Source organism: Phoxinus phoxinus (assembly GCF_949152265.1).
Source record: "Phoxinus phoxinus genome assembly, chromosome: 8".
NCBI classification, from domain to species: domain Eukaryota; kingdom Metazoa; phylum Chordata; class Actinopteri; order Cypriniformes; family Leuciscidae; genus Phoxinus; species Phoxinus phoxinus.
In genome coordinates this window covers 8,689,199-8,699,273 of record NC_136883.1, presented here as the reverse complement: position 1 = coordinate 8,699,273, position 10,075 = coordinate 8,689,199, and the positions used below count along the sequence as shown (strand labels likewise).

The window sequence follows — 10,075 nt, the reverse complement described above, 5'->3', positions numbered from 1 at the left end:
GTGGAATGCATTAGATCACACCTTCCTGTAATTTTCAAGTGATCCTGAAGACTATTCAGGTGTATTTGATAAGGGATGGAGCTAAGGGAGTGGCCCAACCTTGCATTAGATGTTTATGGAGCATCATCTCATCTGAACAGGAACAACACAAGGCCTAACACAAGTGTCTCCAACCCTATTCCTGGAAGAGCCACAATCCAGTTTACCTCCAGCCCTAATTAAACATACCTAAACCAGCTAATACATTTATTCAGGGTTATTAGAAACTTCCAGGCAAGCGCGAGCTAAACTCTGCAGGGTGGTGGCCCTCCAGGAGCAGGATTGGACACCCCTGGCCTAATGTCTCCTAATGACCCATGCCGTACTGCACAAATGATTTCTGCCGCATGCTGACCTTTAGTGACCTTTCAGGACAGCTTATCTTACTGCGCAGAGGGGCGTGCGTGTGCTCTCAAAAACCAGCAGGGGGAAAAAGGGGGATGGTCACAGCACGTGTGCAAGAGTGTGTGCGCATTTAGCCGAGACAGCACCCTCAGGGCCGTCTGCGATCTCGGTCTGGTCGCCTGCCTGTGCCGCAAGTATTGACTGAGTGTCTGATTGTCTTCAAACTGTCAGCGTGGGCTTATTGTGTTTCACAGCTCAAGAACAGCCTGAAGACAATGAGAAAAACTCCAGAACTATGCTTTCATTCTCTCAGATCTCTCCGCGTGGCAAAGTCTGAATGCTAATTTCACACCTGGACTCATTACGTTCCTGTTAAAATTCTCTGATTATTAAAAGTGCCAAATTCAGAACGCCAATTATGCCGCCACAAACTCCTTTCAGAAGCGTTCATCACACCTTATTGTGCTTTGCCAAGGGACCCAAATAAAATAACTTGTGATAATGTGGTGCTTAAGGGAAAGGAGAAAAGAAATCAAATTGTCTATGTTAGCTAATCGCTTCCATATATATCGCCACACTGTATTGATTCATATCCTGCCACGCGCGGCTGTTATTCTGAGGAACAAATAAAGCGTAGAGGGAGCAAGTGATCAATTAGCCTCACATTATTCCTTTTGTCTGCCACAGCTGAGTGGTCTTATCAACCACAACCACACAACTTCCCCTCTGGCTGTCATCCCGAACCTGCTTCCAGAACCTGGCTTTATCAGAACCACCGCTGCAGTCTGGCTTTGCTGGGTGCCTGTGTGTGTGTGTGTGTGTGTGCTCTGAGCTCAACTCCCAAGAGTTTAACAGACAAGGGTGTGTGTGTGTGGCACTGACTCTCTCTGCGCTCTGCGCTCGCACACACACACTCCGCCTCGCAGCTGCGTGTATGACAGATAGAGCAGCGTGCATGTGGACCACTGTCTCTCAGTCTGAGCCTGTGACTGTCCAGTTTGTAGAGGAGCACGCTCTCTCCATCTCTTCTCGCGCGTGTGTCCTGCAGAAACCCGACTGAACGTAAGTCCCTGGTGTCTTTCGATGCTTTTGTTTCAGCTGTGCATGTGTGAGAGACACTTCAGACGTCCCCGTTCCCTCGTAGTTCTTCCATCTGCTGTTTGAAAGTCTGTCTAGATTTGTGTTTGGTGTATAACAGCAAATGTTTAAGGTGATTGGGTCAGGTTTTGATAAGGGGGGCTGGCATTAATGGGAAACTATGGGGGATGACTGTTATCCGTGACTGTCTGCGTGTCACATCCTGAGAAACTACAAGATTGGCTAAAGGTTTGTATTCATGGACGCTTTGTTCTGGTGTGGTGTAAGCACGTGTTTACAGGACTGGCTGATCACACACCTGATAATTTAATGTATCTGCAAATACTGTATAAGCAATCTCCAGACCACACTGCACAAAATTCATTCTTAATGGGTTTTTTTTAAACAAGATATATTTACTCGATGAGCAAAACTGTATGAAACAGTAGATCTTTTTTTTCAGAGAATATATATTCAATACATTTTATTTTTCTTATCCCATTGGCAACTTTCCTTGTTTAAAGTGTAAACTTCCTTAAACAAGAAAAAAATAACAGTGGGGTAAGAAAATAATTCAAGATAGACTCTTTCTGCATGGGACAGGAAGTAATTAGCTCGTAACTTGTGGGTGCAGAGAGCTATATTCGTATGAGGTTTCGCCTTTTATTGGTAATTTGTGTGTAATAGTCAATGCTGAATAATGCTAAATGCTGAATAATTAATAAGACTCATAAAGCCCCAGCATGTGTTTGAGACTCTAGCTGCAGGGATGCACTTTACCACTCCAAACTGGACACAGCATGCCAGCCATGCCCTCATCTCAGCAGCAATTACTGAATTAAAGGTGAAATGTAGTGGGAAATATTCCACTGTCAAATAATTTCTGCTCATTAGTAAATCTATGTGGAGAGGCTGATGTATCTTCCATCTCTCTTAATTTAATTTAATGTGCTTAATTGGTTTGACCAAATTATGTTTTGTGTTGGAAAACAAATAACGTACAGTAGCAAGAACAAGAGAATGCTATAACATGGTGAAAGTAGAACAAGAACAGGGATAAGCAGAAACAAAGGACGAGTTCATACAAATGCTGTAATTATTCTGTAATTCACGCTCTTTTATTTTGAAATATACAGAAGCCATACAATAACTTTGTGATGAACAGACTTGATTCAGTGCTGTTTTTGTGTCAACAATGTCAAACTTGGTGCATTGGCGTGCATTTTTTTAATCATCTTTTGAACACAAAAGAGATTTGAGAGCTTTCACGGAAAAGAAGCTTATCAGTGATAAACAATTTAGTTTCTATCTGTTCCTCACGAAAAAACTCTTCTATGACACCTCGTCTTTGTATTTATAATATACGTTTCATAACTTTACATTTCTTGAATTAATAGATACAATGATAGGTATAATATAAACAGCTTTTGTATATATATGATCTGTTGAAATGGTGATGGATTGTTACTTTCTACTCAGATAGATAAACAGACAGACAGACAGAGAGATGGATGGATGGATGGATGGATGGATGGATGGATGGATGGATGGATGGATGGATGGATGGATGGATGGATGGATGGATGGATGGATGGATGGATGGATGGATGGATGGATGGATAGACAGACAGACAGACACAGATGGATAGATAGATAGATAGATAGATAGATAGATAGATAGATAGATAGATAGATAGATAGATAGATAGATAGATAGATAGATAGATAGATGCGCTGTAACACTCTTTTACAGATGTTCAATGCAACCATAAAATTCTGGTGAGGGTTCGAAAATGTGCCGAAAGCTGTTAGCATTAGCAAGTCTCCCAACTCTTTCACAGGTGCTCTGTCTCCATTGTTGTTCTGTTCCTTGGCTTGTTGAGTTCTTTTGTTTTGTTTTCTCCATTCAGTGTCATATGAGATCCTTTCCGTGTGTATGTGAGTGTTGTGTGTGTGTGTGTGTGTGTCTTTGTTTTGTTGCCAGGGCTTGGCTGAAGCAGGCAGCATCCATATTGCCCATGAGCGGAGACCCCACCCCACCCAACCACATTCACATGTGATGAATAAAACATGACATTGAGATTGTGCCTGGGCTGAGTGCAGCCGGGCAGTTCTGTTGACCCGTTTCAAAGAGCCACCGACAGGTTCGGACTAATTTGGGTCATTTTGAGCCCATATAAAAGAGGCACATCAGTATCTACAGAGGCTGAGTGAATCAGCAAGTCCAGAATGATCCAGCTTGGGTCCCTAGACTCCCCCAGCTGAGGGAAATATAAAGCAGGAACACGTTCAAAGGAAGTCAATGTTTATTCCCTCGGTATCTCTCTCTTTTTCTCTCTCGCTCTATTTCTTTACCTCTCCGCCATTGTTGAGAGCATGTGCGGATTTGTGGAACATATACATCTTTTTCCTGTTCTTCCCTGTGTGAATTTTAAGCCACAAACTGAGGAACAAAAGAGTCATATTTGCACTCTCTCTCGAAGGTTTTATTTTTGCAGAAATTACAATTAATTTACAATGCAAATGCAGAGCAAAGTTAAAACGATGACTGTTTACTTGTGTGTGGAAGGTAAAGATCCTGACCCACTCAAAGTTTGGCGGTTGTCGGTTGCGAGTGATTAGCATACGCGATCGCTCGCGGCCGTATATCTGTGTTTCTGTAGGTTCTAATGCCTACTCGCTTTCTCTGAACAGAAAGGAAGCTTCCTGCCTTTTTCACCCTGCCGTATCCTCTTCATCTCTATCTTTCACAGCTTGTTTTGTTTGTCTGCAGGGACTTGCGTGTATGTCTTCCAGATTCACACTTTCTAATGTTTCGTTTGCCCCCTTATGTATGATTTCTCTTGGTAGAGGTGGGTTGATTCACCTCTCCGCCCTAGGCAAGTGCCCTTTCTCTTTTTGAATGCCAAACATCTCTTAACCCACCCCAAACCCAAGCCTATGCCAACCCCTCACTTGCTCCTAAAACCCTCCCCGGGGTATGAGGGCGTTTTAATAAAGGAAAGGAAACCATTGCATCATACCTAGTTTTGCAGAACTAGGCTTTTGAAAAACTGCATAAATCTGTCCGACTTTGTAGCTTAAGCCGGGCTCAGACTACAGGAGTTTTAAAATCTTAACCGATTGTGAAATCTGTTTTGCATCACACACATACAGTAAGGAGAATCTTGACATATTTTCTTCTTTCAAATCTCAAACCTGCACACACTAAAGTGTTAAACTAAATTTCAGCCAATTTTCACGACATAGTTCACACGCTATTTAATCCATCCTTTAAATCTTTTTTAAATTACATTTTTAGGTCCCCGGGCCTGTTTAAGGCTAATCGTTCTTTTTATATTTTAGATATTAATTAAAAGAAAATATGAGTCTGAAGTTTATGATGGAAAAACAAACATAGAAAGACATTTTATAACCTATGACAGACATATGTCATTTGACGAGATGTGCTGCGCTGGTGGAAACAACACCAGAGACCCTGCTACTGCAACTGTCAAGACTGGCTCGCTCTGTGTTTAGTGTCCCCGCCAGCAGCAGTAGTAGCGAGCGTGTCTTCAGCGCAGCTGGAAGAGTTATAGAAGAAAGGAAGACTGGATTAAAACCTTCCACTGTGGACGCTGTGCTTTTTCTCCACAATGCTCTGTAAAAGACTGTTTAGCCATGTTAGGAGGCTGTCTTGTTTTTAGTTTCATTGGACTTTATTTTCATTAGTCTAACTGTTGGAAACTATTGGAAATAAGAATGGCCATGTTCTGTAGTGAAGACTTGAAGACTTGCAGCATCTTGCTGTTGACATTATATGAGGAGACATTATAAAAGCAGTCGTGTTGTTGTCATATTTCAACTTGCCATTCCTCAATCTCCGCTGTCCACTGGACCCGTATAGCTGCTTGTTTCGCGTTGCCAATTCAGAACTTCCGTCACTTCCATCTCCTTGAAGATTTGGAAGTACTGACTGTGGAAGTACTGACGTAATTGTAGCAGTATCATCCAGATTTAAAATCATTAAACATGTTTTATATTGTCGGGGCGGCCACAATGTGTCCGTGAGCAGATCTGGAGGTTTAAGATTTGATCTGTAAACGCCTCACATTACCAGATCATCTGGGCCGTACATCTGAACTGACCGATTCCCTGGATGTGTTTTTTTTGGAAGTATGTCATTTGAAATCTGCCATCTTTGCTCATGGGAATTATAGAAGATTTTGAGCCAATTAGCTGAGCCATAAATGCCATGCGATTAATCCAAAAGACTTTAACTATGCTCCAGGAGACCCACTGCCTAGCAAAGTTTACTTCCAACCTGCTTCTACACACCTGTTTGTGATTTTCAGGCGACCATGAAGAACTTGATTAGCTGGTTCAAGAGTGTTTGATTAGGGCTTGAGATCTCTACAGGACAGTGGTGTCCAGAATCAGGGTTGAAGACCTCTGGACTAATCCCTACAAAAACCTTTGCTATCCTGACAGCAGAAATGTCTGAAGTCTAAAACCGGGCACTAAAAAAGCTACAATAATATTACAAAATATTTGTGATATGTTGAAGAAGGATGGCTTTTGGAACCACAAGGTGTAGCTATGGCATCTACCAGAGGCTAACACACCAGTGCTGATGAGCCAAAGCCTGACCTGTTGATTCTGTCTTAAAATCACAGGATTAAAATTCACCAGATGAAACTTTCTAAACAACATGTAATGGAACCAACAAATGATTGCTTTGTTTATTTGTGCTGTTTAGGGGTGTGTAAATCTGAAATGGATGATATGAGCTTGTCTCCATCTCAAGCACAGCATGATTCATTCTGCTTTTTACTGCAGAACTATTAGCACATGCAGAGGGTCTCTATCAGCATGAAGTCTAGAATTTGCTTATTTTAGGCCAAGAAACATCCAGTAAGACAGGACGAGATAATCTGACTGACATGTAAAGAGACTGACCACAAGTTTATTTTATTCTTATGTACCATAGGGTTTTGTAAATTTGAAATGGATGATATGAGTAGTCCTCATTTTATACCCAACATGACTTATTCTGCTTTTTACTGCAAAGCTATTAGTAAACGTGAATGGTCTCTGATTAACCAACATCTTAATCACATTGTTTACCTAAGCACTTTTTTAGGGGCAGCTTTAGGTCTCTCTCTCTCTCTCTCTCTCTCTCTCTCTCTCTCTCTCTCTCTCTCTCTCTCTCTCTCTCTCTCTCTCTCTCTCTCTCTCTCTCTCTCTCTCTCTCTCTCTCTCTCTCTCTCTCTCTCTCTCTCTCTCTCTCTCTCTCTCTCTCTCTCTCTCTCTCTCTCTCTCTCTGTTTCTCCCTTAATCCATCTCTGTCACTAAACCAATCTCATTAATGATCGATCGATCTAGGTCGGCTATGTTCTATGGCTGGAGTCTGAAGTGGTTATAAGCCGTGGTTCTCTGTATGGGGCTGATGTGGAGAACCATGCTCTCTCTCGTGGAGGCTGCAGTAATTAGCTACTCAATGTTATGGCACTACATCAATCAGAACTTCTTTTCATCCCACCAGTACCATGATTGGACCATTTCTTCTGCCTCTCGTGGGCCAGCGTTCAGACACTGTGGCTGTTTTCTCTGTACCTCTAGAGCAGAGCTGATAACAGGTCCTGCATGTGACTGAAGCTCTTAGGGGATGCAACTGGTTTACATCGTTTTGCATGTACCAAAATTCTGGATATGTGAAACAACTTCATCTAACCTGGCAGGATATTTCAGTTAAATAGGCACATTCACTGACATCAGAGCCTTGTTCACATAGAAGAATCACAAAATGCAAGATATTTGACTCAGTACTAGGTCATAACATTCAATTTTACCCTTCTCTCGCTGTTTACACCTCAGTTCTTGTTCTCTTGCTCTATTTAGACATCAGTGGGTGTGATTTGATGAGATTAGCTTTGTTAGTGCAGGTGTATAACATGCTTTAGGCAGAGATGGGAATAGAACACACAGATGCATTTTGATACTAAAAACATTTTAAATAATTCAGTCATGATGTTGAGTTTACAGAGAAACCACAGATACAGAGTATTCCTCTGTTTCTGTCAGTTCTGATTTCTGCTCTGCTGATAGGAGTTCATCATCCTTGATGTTCAACAAAACATGAAAGAGAAACAAATATGTCTGCTGTTCTGTTGTGCTTCTAAGCAGTCTAAATGCTTGAATGTTCCATCAGATTTGTAGCTTCAGAAATGACTTTGAGACTGCTCAGATGTGCTGGATCAAAATGGACCGCACACAGTTCACAGGCCATGAAAACCTGATGGTGTGGAACAGAGTAGGCAGGGCGGTCATTTCAACAGCTAGATGAACGGCCAATCTAAGAGGTAACTATACCATTATACTTCTCAGGGCCAAAATAAAATTCACCTTATTTACGGCCACAAAGTGTGTGTGTGTGTGTGTGTGTGTGTGTATAGCCCATATATGGTCAGCCTCAACTGCATTTGAGAAGCAAACAAATGTTGACAGCAAAACAGAATTAGCCTACAATGCAACAGTATTAGCCCACAGCTCCCCGGAATTACCTCAAAACACAAGAAAATTAGCCCACAACACAATGGAATTAACCCACAATATAACCGAATATTTTCAGCTAGATTCAATTTTAAGTTCAATGAAAAATGGTGTATCACCTCATCATGCTAAAAGGAAATAGTTGCTAATTGCGTGTCAGACCATTCTGCAGGGCATGAAACGTGTAGTTTACTTTACAACAGAAAAGGGGTTTTCAACTCGTATTTTAATATTCTGTGTCTTGACAGATAAAATCAAATTGTTGAAACCGTAAGAAAATAAACATAAAAGATATGCAGCAAAAGAGGTAGAGCCAAAGTCCTGGGGTTGGAAACACCCCAGGCAGCATTTCTCTAGTTATGCAAGTACAGCTTATCTACGTAAATTAGGGCACAGAAAAATCACTTGTTTGCCAAGCTTATGTTTTAATAACATTTCACCAACACCCAGGGTAATATCAATTTATTTAGCTTAAATTAGACTCAAAACATATGTTTTTTCTTGGTCAGGATAACACACTTACATCCTAGACCACAGAAAAAAAAGACCAAAAGAGGCCTTTGCCTTTGATTGGTCTTCTAATGTTTGACTTTTTTTTTTTAAAGCTGGGACTTGCTTTCTATAGAAGACATTATTTTTTGTTCAATGCATGGTTTGACATTATAATGTGCATGTTATAATTATCATTATAAAATGAAGAAAATCACTGAAAAACATGTTAACAAAAAATAGGTGTATCTTCATGTCAAGGTGGTGTTTAGTTTCGGCACCACTAGGGGCGACAAACGTAATTCCTGTCAGCCATTGCTCAACAAACTGACACAATCATGCCGTTTGTTGAGCCAAATTTAGGAGTGACATAGGAACTGACATAGAGCAGGTTTTATCTCTTTGTCAAACAAAATAGCATTATAGCTGTATACTATTCAACAAGCAATCATTTAGCTGCAGGATAAGGCGTTTATTAAATAATTTCAACATGAGCTGTGTTTGTCATTTATGTCACTGAACATTGCTCTTGCATGCTATTTTATTAGCTGTAAACAAAAATATTGGATATGGGCAATGCTTCTAGGAAAGAAAAAAAAATCTTCAAAAGAAACTCAGTGGGGGATTTGATTTACTGAGCCACATAGTACCATCTGGAGACAGGCAAGCTTTCCCCAACATGGAGTAGTTACATTACCCCTCCCACTGACAAACATGCACATGCAATTTACCATGGCAGGTTTAGACAGTATAACATGTAACAACGTAGCTTGATATACAGCATGTAAAACCATATACAGGCTTACACTACAGTCAAACAGAATTTCATAAAGGAAAAATGAGAGCGAGAGAGAAATTTCTCTCACCCGTAGCAATAGCAGCATGACAAACCATTTTACAGAACATAAAGAACAAAGCAGGTTTCAACAACACAAAAAGTAAAGCTTTAATTAAGCATAATGTTAATTAGTGTCGGTGTGGTGGAACACTTGTTCTGTCTGATTATCAGCTAATTAATCTCCAGAGAGAACACGCTGAGCTCAGAGAGACAGATTAAAATCCAGAGATCAGCATGACCAGCGGCCTGAGAAAGAGAGATTTTTAATGAATAAAAAGTAAAAAGTTGTCTGTAAATGTGTAATGTGCTAAAAGACCTGTGTGGCAAGCAACCAAGTATACTACGCAAATTGCTAACAACCCAGGCAATTAGATTCCACTTCCTATATTCAGCCAATCCCATTCGGTTTCTCTCTGTGATTCCCAAATGGGGTGGAGTCCAAACCTGTCTGAGGTGGAGCCTGTTTACTCTGCTAACAAGATCTGAACCCTTAGAGGCATCGACCGCTGTCTGCAAGAGTCAAATGTGTGTGTGTTCAGTATTCTCTAGCTTCCTGCTTTGCAAACATCTTCTTTAAGCGGGTGAGGGGGTGAAACGTCTAAAACGTCTAAAACCTGAATGCTTTGGTTTCCCATAATACCATGTACTCTAATGTCAGCTATACAGTAAGTGCTATAACACAACACATTTTTGAAGATGACATTTTTGAAAACGCTATGTTATGCATGCCTTGGTAAAGAAAAACTACACGCCTGG

The 10,075-nt window shown here is 40.9% G+C and overlaps 1 long non-coding RNA gene across 1 annotated transcript in view; it reads left to right on the top strand.

Moving 5' to 3' along the window:
• Window positions 1-1,273: 1,273 nt before the first annotated feature.
• The window catches only part of LOC307003359, a 97,899-nt gene continuing 89,097 nt past the window's right edge, over window positions 1,274-10,075 (top strand). Inside the window, exon 1 of the long non-coding RNA XR_013798692.1 lies at window positions 1,274-1,446. This is a non-coding gene — a long non-coding RNA (uncharacterized lncRNA). The remainder of the gene's footprint in view (window positions 1,447-10,075) is intronic.